Here is a 12529-nt window from a genome sequence, read left to right on the forward strand (position 1 = left end):
GTTCCTCCACATCCATGGATTCAAACAACCAACCACAGACCGTGTAGTACTATAGTATTTACTATTGAAAAATATCAGGTAAAAGTGGACCCATGCAGTTCAAACCTGCATTGTTCAAGCGTTTCAACTGTATGTATGTGTGTATATTATATACTATATATGTGTGTGTGTGTGTGTGTGTGTGTGTGTGTGTATATATATATATATCTCCTATTGGTTCTGTTTCCATGGAGAACCCTGACTAATACAAAACCTAGTCCGAATTCCATTTTATATCAGTGACATCTCATTTGAATATATTGAATGTAAAGAGACATGAAGTATATAGCAGGTGACTTTCTGAGTTCAGGTTTAAGTTCCAGTCCCATTTCACTTACTAGCTTCATGAACTAGCTACTCAATTATATTTAGCCTTGGTTTCTTCATTTGTATAAAGGAGAAAATAGTAATATTTACTGAATAGGCTATTATGAAGATTAAATAAGACAAAACATGTGCGTAGAATAGTGTCTGGCTCAGAGTAAGTACTCAATAAATGTTAGTTATTATTATTAAGGTTATTGAGGGGCGTTGTCAAAGAAGGGGATTTACAGAGTGAGGGGTACATGGCAGGGGAGCTGGTCTTACTCACCTCCCCCGCTTGTCTCCCCAAACTCTCACGTACAGGCAGTCTCTGCTTTTCACTGCCTGTTCCTGGGGGATATTATGAAGCAATTTCTTATAGACTGTCCTGTTTCTTCCCATCAGAACCCAATCAAGCTTAAAAGTTGGATTCCAATTTAATGGACTAAGCCTTTATTATGTCACAAAAGCAAAGTACAATAAATCTTGGTAATTATTTAAAAACAGCAAAATTATTCTTTTAAGTCTTAATATGGGGCTTCCATAAAATTTAATCTTCACGCCACAATACAACTTATCATCAATTAGCAGTTTTGTTTGCCTTCTGACAATTTAGAAGGACTTTCACACGATGATTTAGTAGGTCAAAACCTGTTTTTTTTGTTTTTTTTTTTATAGGGAAAACTTTGATATTTAGAATTAGCCAGTTGGCCTCAGTTTAGATGATCCCAATTTTGTTGGCAATATCCAAAGCATCATAGTCAGGGCCCAGTTAAACATATGCCTTCTTCTCTCCATTAGGCTTGATCAGGGTATTGACCTTAGCCATGTCAATGTCATAGAGCTCCTTCACAGCCTGTTTAATCTGGTGCTTGTTGGCCTTGACATCCACAATGAACACCAGTGTGTTGTTGTCTTCTATTTTCTTCATGGCTGACTCAGTGGTCAGGGGGAACTTGATGATGGCATAGTGGTCAAGCTTGTTTCTCCTAGGGGCGCCCTTCCAAGGATATTTGGGCTGCCTTCTGAGCCTCGGTGTTTTGGGCCATCGGAAGGTAGGTGACGTCCGGATCTTCTTCTTTTTGTGGCTGTGGATGCCTTTAAACACTGCTTTCTTGGCCTTCAAAGCTTTTGCTTTGGCTTCAGCTTTGGGAGGGACAGGGGCTTCCTTCTTCGCCTTACGTGCCATCTTCATGCAGTCAAAACCTGTTTTTAAAGTTAGCCAAATGGTTATATCTAGGTGGAGGGATTTTGGTTTTAAACATATCTATATACATAGATATTTTAAAATATATACATAAACATATACATAGATATATTTGTGTTTCCTTCAGTGATTCATCAGAAGGACCCACGAGACCCAATAGCAGGTTATATACTCACTGAGATTTATGATAACAAAGGTACAGAGCAAAAGCAGCAGGACAAGGACATGCATTAATGGCACCCAGAGAGGTTCAAAACAGGCTTCCAAAGTCCTTCCTTCTCTGAGGTCACACAGGAGTACTCTTTCTCTCACTGTTGACTATGAACACGTGTGAAATGTCTTTGCCCATAGAAGCTGTTTGAATCTCAGAGTCTAAAGCTTTTATGGGGAGCTGGTCACATAGGTATATCCTGTTATGCAACCAACCATGACAACCGAAACTCAGGACCTTAACGATGAAACCAGGTGCAGATCGTAGATTTTGATGTTTGTGCAAAGCAACCTGACAAGCAGGTATGATACAGTCCATTGCTCCAGGTGTGTATAACAAATCCATCAATCACTAACAAAAAGAACACTCTAAGCCCACATTCCTAGCGGTTGGCCAAGGGTTAATCATGGGTCCTTGAAGACAGGTAGGGAGTAGGCAACCAGACCTGCTGTGTTAACTCTTTCCTCACAGTCTGAATTTTCTTAAATGTCTATAATTCGCCTCTGTTACTTTGGTAATCAGAAAAGTAACTAATAATATAAAGGCATCTGAAGTTAATGATTTTCCTTTTTAGTCATTTAATGATGCTGCTTTGTAATTGCAGTACATTTCCCTGTAGTCAGCAGAGCTGCCGAGAGAAGTCAAGTCACCTTACTAGACACTTCATGAATGGCCATCAGAGCCTTCATACTCTTTGGGAAAACCATAACAACAGGCTGGGACAGAGCATGTGAGACCTAGAAGGAACCACAGCAACACCTAGTTCAACTTTCCCATCTTAGAGCTGAGGAAGTAGGAATACTGAGCGGTGAAAGGACTCACCCAAGGTTCTAAATCTTAGGTCTTTCAATTAAAAACCTCTCTTGGTGGGGGGTTGTGGGAGGAATTGGGAGATTGGGATTGACACATATACACTATTGATTCTATGTATAAAATAGACAACTAATGAGAACATACTGTGTATAGCACAGGGAACTCTACTTAATGCACTGTAGTGAACTAAATGGGAAGGAAATCCAAAAAAGAGGGGGTATATGTATATGTATAGCTGATTCATTTTGCTGTACAGTAGAAACTAGCACAACATTGTGAAGCAACTATACTCCAGTAAAAATTAATAAAAACCAAACAAAACAGAAAAACAAACAAAAAAAAACACCTCTCTTGGTACTCCTGAAATGGGACAAGGCAACGTCTGCTCAGTTGCTTCTGACTGTCTTTAACTTGGGCAGAAACTGGAGGAGCCCTGGCTGGTGGGACTGCCTGCACCGAGTGTGCACGGTCCAATCTCCTTTGGTCTACATAGAGGCTTCCTATCTTTTGCCAGCCCCTTTCTTCTCCAGTGGCCCTACAGAAGCGCCAGGACTCTGTATCTAGAGCCTTGCCCATGCAGTGCCAATGGTCTGGTTTGGAACCTTGCAAGAGATTAGTTTCAGCTTTACTAAAATTTCTCTTTCTTTCCCCTTCAGTTATTCTCTTGTAGTTGGGGAGGGGTGGTGTCTCTCTCTCCCCTGGACTTCAAATTCCTTGAAGGCCTCCTGGAATCATGTTATCAAGTGGTTATGATTGTGGGTAGTGAAGTCAAATGGTCCAGGGTTCACATACTGGCTTAGCATCTCACTGGCTTGTGTAATCTGAGTGAACTACTTAATGGAAACAATAGTACCTCCCTCATAAAGTTACCGGGAATGAAAGGAAGTAGTAACTCTTAACTAGCATAGTGTTTGGCATTTAAAAATGTTCAATAAATATTGGCTATTATTTTTTAAGTAAGTACTCCATTTATTTTGGAAAACTCTATTCTCTGATCTTTTTACTCCTTTTTGGCTTCGCCGCGAGGCATGTGGGACCTTAGTTCCCCCACCAGGGATCGAGCCCGTGCCACCTGCAGTGGTAACTCGGAGTCCTAACCAGTGGAGCACCAGGGAATTCCCTAAGCAGTTTTATTGAAGTAATTGAGATGTAATATACACTGTACATGTTCAAAGTATATAATGTCATAAGTTTTAACATGTACACATCTGTGAAACCATAATCAAGTTAATGAACATATCCATAACCCCCCAAAGTTTCCTTGTATCCTTTTGTAATCCATTTACTTGTCCTCAGGCAACCACTATCTACTCTGTCTCTACAGATTAGCTTGCATTTGCTAGAATTGTATATAAATGGAATCATATAGTATGCACTATTTTTTTGGCTTCTTTCACTCAGTATTATTTTGAAATTCATCTATACTGTAGAGTGTGTCTATCAGTTGCTCAGTAATTTTCCACTGTTGAGTATATCAAATGCTAAGTAGATATACCCCAATTTGTTTATCCATTCACCTACTGATGGATATTTGGGTTGTTTCGGTTTTGAAATATTAGAAATAAAACATCTATGAACGTTTGTGTACAAGTCTTTATATGGGCACAAACTTATGTTTCTCCTGGGAGTAGAATGGGTGGGTCATAAGGTAGGTAAATGTTAAATTTTTTAAGAAACTGCCAAATTATTTTCCAAGTGGTTGTACCATTTTCCACTCCCCTTAGTAGCATATGAGAGTTCCAGTTGCTCCACATTGTTTATTTATTTATTTTTATCTTTGGCTGTGTTGGGTCTTCGTTTCTGTGCGAGGGCTTTCTCTAGTTGCGGCAAGGGGGGCCACTCTTCATCGCGGTGCGCGGGCCTATCACTATTGTGGCCTCTCTTGTTGCGGAGCACAGGCTCCAGACGCGCAGGCTCAGTAGTTGTGGCTCACGGGCCTAGTTGCTCCGCGGCATGTGGGATCTTCCCAGACCAGGGCTCGAACCCGTGTCCCCTGCATTGGCAGGCAGATTCTCAACCACTGGGCCACCAGGGAAGCCCCACATTGTTGACAATAGTTGGCATGATCAGTCTTTTTAATTTTGGATATTCTAATAGGTATGTAGTCTTTATGATTTTAATTTTAATTTCCCTAACTAATGATGTTGAGCATTTTAAAATGTGCTTTTTTTTTTTGCCATCCATATATCTTTTTGATGAATTATCCATTCAAATTGTTTGCCCAATATTGATGGGGTTTTGTTTTCTTATTTTTGAGTTTTGAGACTTTAAAAATATATTCTGTATATAAATCCTTTATGTGACTTACAAATATTTTCTTGAAGTCTGTAACTTGTCTTATTATTCTCCTAGCACTGTCTTTCAAAGAACAGAAATTCTTAATTGTAAAGAAATACAATTTATCAATTTTTTCTTTTATGGATCATGCTTTTGATATTATGATCCAAGGTCACAAAGATTTCTCCTATGTTTTTCTCTAGAAGTTTTATAGTTTTAAATTTTACATTTAGGTCTATAAATGTTAGGTTAATTTTTGTGTATGGTGTGAGATATGAATCAAAGTAGTTTTTTTCCCCTTGGATAGGCAATATTTCAGCACTGTTAAGACAATCCTTTCTCTACTAAATCACTTTTACATGTTTGTTGAAAAATCAATTTACCATATATGTGTAGGTCTGTTTCCACACTCTATTTTTCCCCCAGTGATCTGTCTTCATGCCAATACTATACTGTCTTGATTACTGTGTCTTTTCCAAAGTTGTTTAGCTATTAGATCTTTTTCATTTTCAAATAAAATTTAGAATTAGCTTGTCAAGTTTTATACAAAAAACCTGCTGGGGTTTTGATTAGAATAGCATTGAATCTATATGTAAACTCAGGGAGAATTGACATCTTAACAATACTGAGTATTCTGGTCCACAAACGTAGAGTAGCTCTTTATTTATTGAGGTCTCCTTTAATTTCTCTCAGCTATATTTTGTAGTTTTCAGTGTACAGGACATGCACTTTTGTCAATTTTATTGTTCTGCATTTGACATTTTTGGTACTAGGGTAAATGGTACGATTTTTAATTTCAGTTTTCAGTTGTTTGCTAATATATTGATATCCCGTTGACTTTTATATATTGAACTTATATTCAGGAGCCATGCTAAACTCACTTATTATTTTTATAAGTTATTTTTGTAGACTCCATAGGATTTTCTGCATCGACAATCATGTCCTCTATGAATAGTGTTACTACTTTCTTTTCAATTTGATTGCCTTTTATTTCTTTTCCTTGCCTTATTATACTGGCTTGAACCAGTACAATATTAAATAGAAGTGATGAAAGCAGACATCCTTCCCTTGTTCCTAATTTTAGAGGGAAAGCATTCAGTCTCTTACCATTTAGTATGATGTTAGCTGTAGATGCCCTATAACAGGTTGAGGAAGTTCCTTTCTATTCTTAGTTTGCTAAGAGGTTTTTTTCTTTTAATCAAGAATTGATGTTGGATTTTGCCAAGTGTTTTTCTGCATCTATTGATACAATTATGATTTTTTTCCTTTTTAGTCTTTAATATGGTGAATTACACAGATTGATTTAATAATAGCTTTACTAAGACATAATTCATAGAGCATAAAGTTTACCCTTTTAGAGGGTACAATTCTGTGGATTTTACTATATTTATAGAGCTGTGCACCCATTACTGCAATCAAAATTCCATAACATTTTCTTTACCCCAAAGAGAAACTCTGTACCTATTAGGAGTCATTCCCTACTTCCCCCCTCTTCCCAGGCCCTGGCAACCACCAATCTACTTCTACGGATTTTCTAATTCTGGACATTTCATATGAATGGAATCATACTCGGTGTGGTCCTTTGTGACTGGCTTCTTTGACTTAGCATGTTTTCAAGGTTTATCTATGTTATAGCATATATCAGTATTTCATTCCTTTTTATGGCTGAATAATATTCTATGGTATGGATATACCACATTTTGTTCATCTATTTATCAGTTGATGAACATTTGGGTTCTTTCTACTTTTTGGCTATTATGAATAATGTTGCTATGAACATTTGTGTACAGTTGTTTGTGTAGACATATGTTTTCATTTTTCTTGAGTATATACCTAGGAGTGGAATTACTGGGTCATATGGTAACTCTGGGTTTAACCTCTGAAGAAATTGCCAGGCTGTTTTCCAAGTGGCTGTACAATTATGGGAAGGTTTTTTTTTTTTTTTTTTTTAATTAATTTATTAATTTATTTATTTTTTGGCAAGCCTTGGATCTTCGTTGCTGCACATGGGCTTTCTCTAGTTGCGATGAGCAGGGGCTACTCTTCGTTGTGGTGCGTGGGCTTCTCATTGCAGTGGCTTCTCTTGTTGTGGAGCACGGGCTTCAGTAGTTATGGTGCACAGGCTTCAGTAGTCGTGGCTCGTGGGCTCTAGAGCACAGGCTCAGTAGCTGTGGCGCACGGGCTTAGTTGCTCCGTGGCATGTGGGATCTTCCCAGACCAGGGCACGAACCTGTGTCCCCTGTATTGGCAGGTGGATTCTTAACCACTGTGCCACCAGGGAAGTCCCGATTATGGGAAGGTTTTAAACTACAACTTCAGTTTCTTTAAAAGATAGGGCTATTTAGATTATTTATTTCATCTTGAGTGAGCACTGATAGTTTATGTCTTCCACGGAATTTGCCACTTTCATGTAAGTTGTTGAATTTATTGGCATGAAGTTGTTGATATTTCCTTATTCTTCTTTTAGTATCTGCAGAATGTGTAGAAATGTCATCTCTCTCATTCCTAATATTGGTAATTTGTGTTTTTTTCCTTTTTTTTTCCTGATCAATCTAGCCTAGGTTTATCAATGCTATTGACTAGATTAGCTAATTTTTAAAAAATCTATGTGTGTGTGTCACTCTGTTATGTGGAAAATTACCTTCATCCAATAGTAGCCTCTAAATACACTACTAGGCAAACTATCCCAGGGTTCATGGAATATAAAAGATCACACACCAAATCGAAATGCTTGGATCACAAAGTTTATTAAGTCAATGTAAAACACACTGTGAGAAACAAGGGAGTGGAAATGGCTAAGTTAAACACTTAGGATAGAGACAAGTGGAATTGATAGGACCGTGCTACTGGAATCCTGGGGTGTGCTATGTTCATAGGACTTCTATCTTTCTCTTTCTGTGCTGTATCAGCTTTCCGTGCTTGCTGGCAATGCAGAAACAAAGACTAGAGTTGAGGTTCGAGGTAGGGGGTCCTATGTCAGTGATACATACTTGCTCTGTTGGAGACATGAAGTTATAGCCACAGTTGTAGCTTGTCAAATCGTCTGTTGAACAGCCATGGAGGGCACATGGAGCCAGACTAGGTATTACTAATGGGTGGCCGAATTAAGGACTCATGAATATTGATATTGAATGTATCGTTGAATATTTAGTGCCCAGGCACCCCTCATGTAGTTTATTACCTCATGTACTCTTGGTTCTTCTAGCCCTTTTTCATCAATGTTTGACCCACACATGTTCTATTTACTAATTCTGACCTTTACTTGATGTATCTTATGAGTTTATCCATCCATTTCTTATCGTCTACAGAATTAAGTATATTAAAACTATACATCAAATGTACTAAACTCTCCCCATCTGTTATTCCTTCATCTCTCTGTGACACACTCACCTGCTTTGGACATGGTGTACACTGAATAAATCTTAAAAAATAAGCAATACCCTCTTGTAGTCTTGCCACAGAAATATAATTATTCAAACAAAAAGTTCCTGTAGTTAAATACACATGGGAACTATTGGGTTTCTTTACTGCAGGACTTGTTAGTGCCTTAACGCACTCATGTAGGGGTACCTTTCCATGAGTGATAGTACACGTAGTGTCCCCAAACTTACTGACCCATGGAACTCTACTCGAGGTATATATCTAGCAATTAGTGTTCTATAGAACACATCCCGGGAAATGCCCCCTAGAGGACTGCTCTGTGCAAGGCCTTAAAGAGGGCTGGGAAATGTAGATGTTTCCTAAGGCAGCCATAGACTAAGCAGTTGATTTGAAATTCCCTTGTGTACCTTATAAGGTATAGACATTCAGCTTTTCTGGGTTAGAAATAAATCTATGGGGACTTCCCTAGTGGCGCAGTGGTTAAGAATCCGCCTGCCAATGCAGGGGACACAGGTTCAAGCCCTGGTCCGGGAAGATCCCACATGCCGCGGAGCAACTAAGCCCGTGCGCCACAACTACTGAGCCTGCACTCTAGAGCCCGCGAGCCACAACTACTGAAGCCACCCCCGCCCCCTGCACCCTAGGGCCCGCATGCTGCAACTACTGAGAGCCCGTGAGCCCATGTCTGCAACAAGAGAAGCCACCTCAATGAGAAGCTGGCACACTGCAACAAAGAGTAGCCCCCGCTCACCGCAACTACAGAAAGCCCATGCACAGCAAGGAAGACCCAACACAGCCAAAAATAAAAAAGAAAAACTATAAAAAATATTATAAAAAAGAAATAAACCTATGGCAAGAAGCAAGATAGGGAAATTGGGGTTGTTCAGGTGTGAACTGACCAAATTATTCAGTCAAGGATTTCTCTAATTTCTCCTTTGGAATAAACCCAGGGATGGACTCCCCATCCCCCAATCAGCATAGTGCTGACAATAATTCTTCCACTATTGGCTTATATAGCTGCATAGGCAGGCACTTTGAAAGATATTAAGATTATAAAAAAGGAAGACCAGGACTTCCCTGGTGGCGCAGTGGTTAAGAATCCGCCTGCCAATGCAGGGGACACAGGTTCAAGCCCTGGTCCGGGAAGATCCCACATGCCGCGGAGCAACTAAGCCCGTGCGCCACAACTACTGAGCCTGCACTCTAGAGCCTGCAAGCCACAACTACTGAGCCCGCATACCACAAGTACTGCAGCCTGCGTGCCTAGAGCCTGTGCTCTGTAACAAAGAGAAGCCACTGCAATGAGAAGCCCGCGCACCGCAACAAAGAGCAGCCCCCGCTCGCCGCAACTAGAGAAAGCCCGCGCACAGCAACCAAAGACCCAACGCAGCCAATAAATAAATAAATACATAAATAAAAAGATAAAGTTGAAGAAATTAAGAAAAAAAAAAACAAAAACGAAGACCTCCTCTTCCACCAGGCTGGGAAAATATTAGTTTAATGAGACCTCAGGGAACCCAGATCTCAATGAAAAGGATCTCCCTGGTATGGTTACCCTGGACTGTCAAGGGATTCTAAAGAACTTGAAACTGAGTTTATTGGAGTCTCTGCATTTGTCAATAGGAAGATAGCTGACTTAATCTAGTAGACAAAACAGGGGAAAGAAGTAGAGCCAATCACAAGGCTTCCACCCTATTGTGTGTGCTCCATTTCACATCCTCTGCCCCACCATCATCAACATGGAGGCAGGTACCCCCACTCCTGGCCCTCCCTCCCTGCGCACAAGGAACTGCCTTCTTGCCCCTCTTATATTGTCTTCCTGGCACCCTTCTCCCAATTTGTCTCCTGCCTAAATCCTGCTCACCCTTCAGATGGAAGTTCAAATGTTGTTTCCTCTGGCGAGCTTTACTTGACTCCTACAAACTACGTTATGCTTCTCTCCCCATCACTTATCACAAGTGCAATTAATGTTATCTAATGATTGTCTCTTCCACTAGCTTGTGAGCTGCGTGAGAGCAGAAACTGACTAGTTCACTACTGAATTACTAGCACATGGCACAGTGCAAGTGGTTAATAAAAATACCAGTTGAGGGCTTCCCTGGTAGTGCAGTGGTTAAGAATCCACCTGCCAATGCAGGGGACACGGGTTCGAGCCCTGGTCTGGGAAGATCCGACGTGCCGCGGAGCAACTAAGCCCGTGAGCCACAACTACTGAGCCCGCAAGCCTAGAGCCCGTGCTCCACAACAAGAGAAACCACCGCAATGAGAAGCTCACACACCGCAATGAAGAGTAGCCCCCGCTCCCCGCAACTAGAGAAAGCCCGCGGGCAGCAATGAAGACCCAACTCAGCCAAAAATAAATAAATAAAATAAATAAATTTTTAAAAATACCAGTTGAATGAAAAACTCTATGTGCTGATACATTTTTGCTCATTTAAATTAGGACTGTTCTGTCTTCCTTTGCCTTAGGTCAAAGTCTTCTCAATTCCCTTTATCCAAGGCTCAGATCCTCCCATATTCATTCCAAGAAGTGCCTCTCATCTATTCCCTGATCAAAGTCGTAGTTGGCATCCCTGTATATGGGCTAAAGTCTTTCATGTAATCTGGAGCAAAGGAGCCTTGGAAAAGCAGGGCTCTCTGTTTAAAACTGAGGTGTTCAGAGTTCCTAGTGGCCTGAGACTCTGTAATGAATAGCTCTTGTGTACTCCCAAAGCCCAGCAAGAAGGAATGGTGTAGCTGTGGGCAGCCGTGAAGCAAGCTGTGTTCGCAGGTATGCTGCTGACGTCATTGGGAAATAATGCTGGGAAAGCCGTTCCAGGGTGGGGCTAGCTGTTCTCTGGAATGTTGGGAACACAGGCCCTATTCTACTGCTCCTCAGTGGTAGAATAGTTACACTCAAGCAGCTTCAATCAGTTCCTCCCCAGAGTACCTGCCTGCCTCGCATCCCTCCGGAAACTTACTCACATACCCATTCCTTAGCCTACCCCAAAGTCAGCTGCTTTCAAACAGAGTATGGATGTGATTAGGAAAATGTGGCCAGGGGCAAACAGGCTGGAAGTGAGGACGGTCTCCCTCTTGTATTCATTTTCTCTGAGACAGGACTTTTTCTGAAGTGCCAGATGCCTTGAATCACTAATGGAGATCTGCATCGCAAAGGGGAAAGAATGTGGCTCTGCATTCACAGAGCTGAATTTTACCCCCTGACTCAATGGGATCACGTGATTCAAGCCCTTAGGAGGCTGTAGTGCTCAAAACATGGTAGCCGCTTAACTCTCAGGTGCTGCTTGGGTCTTCTGAGTCATCGGCACCTCCTGCATTTGGAACATCACACCGAATGAAAACGACCTGTTCACTTTTCTCTTTCTTCTGCTAGACTATTAACACCTAGAAAAGTGCCTTCCAGGTCCCATGGTACATTCACATTTGTTGAGTGGTTATGACGTCAAGCACTGCGTGCTTTACCTGGATTGCTTCATTTAATTCTCAAAACCCTATGGAGTTAGGAATTACTGTTATCCGCCTTTTATAGCTGAGGAAATGGAGGCACCAAGAGGTTAAGTAACTCACCCAATGTGACATATCTGGTAAGCGGTATATATGACTGGTCAGGTTCCAGAACTTGTGCTCTTTACACTGTCCTACACCACCTCATCCTCAGTCTGTGTTTTCCTCGTTTTTCTCCACTTATCCTAATATCACCATGGAGCGTACCATCCCTATCATCTCCTCCTGTGTGGGAGGGGCTATATTTATTCTTTGATTCTCTTTGTACTAGCCTAACACAGTGCCTTATAGAATTGAATGCTTTACAATCGCCTCTCCACTTGTCTCGTGCTGGGTTTAGGTACCAGTTATGCTCTTTCACAGAACATTTCTTGTTGTCATTGTCAGCCTGGATGCTAGACTGAATGGACCACTATGCAGACCCTTTATGTTTTTGTTTTGTTTTGTTTTTAATTAATTAATTAATTAATTTTTTTTGGCTGTGTTGGGTCTTCGTTTCTGTGCGAGGGCTTTCTCTGGTTGCGGCGAGCGGGGGCGACTCTTCATCGCGGTGCGCGGGCTTTTCACTGTCGTGGCCTCTCGTTGCGGAGCACAGGCTCCAGACGCGCATGTTCAGTAGTTGTGGCTCACGGGCCTAGTTGCTCCGCGGCATGTGGGATCTTCCCAGACCAGGGCTCGAACCCGTGTGCCCTGCATTAGCAGGCAGATTCTCAACCACTGCGCCACCAGGGAAGCCCCGACCCTTTATGTTTTGTGTTCTTAATGACAACCATCTGTCTCCTAAAGCAATTGAG

General features: G+C 41.2%; 1 long non-coding RNA gene and 1 pseudogene across 2 annotated transcripts; one reads left to right on the forward strand and one right to left on the reverse strand.

Moving 5' to 3' along the window:
- Window positions 1-1007: 1007 nt before the first annotated feature.
- On the reverse strand, window positions 1008-4334 carry LOC309655372 (large ribosomal subunit protein uL23 pseudogene; annotated as a pseudogene). Its single transcript has one exon. The product of its transcript is annotated as a large ribosomal subunit protein uL23 pseudogene (transcript).
- A 425-nt stretch (window positions 4335-4759) lies between these two features.
- LOC309655408 lies at window positions 4760-12180 on the forward strand. The gene is made up of 2 exons (XR_014260824.1): window positions 4760-6779; window positions 7150-12180. It is a non-coding gene; the product is annotated as an uncharacterized lncRNA (long non-coding RNA).
- Window positions 12181-12529: the final 349 nt, after the last annotated feature.

The sequence above is a fragment of the Balaenoptera physalus genome (assembly GCF_965194825.1).
Source record: "Balaenoptera physalus genome assembly, chromosome: 2".
Lineage (NCBI taxonomy): Eukaryota > Metazoa > Chordata > Mammalia > Artiodactyla > Balaenopteridae > Balaenoptera > Balaenoptera physalus.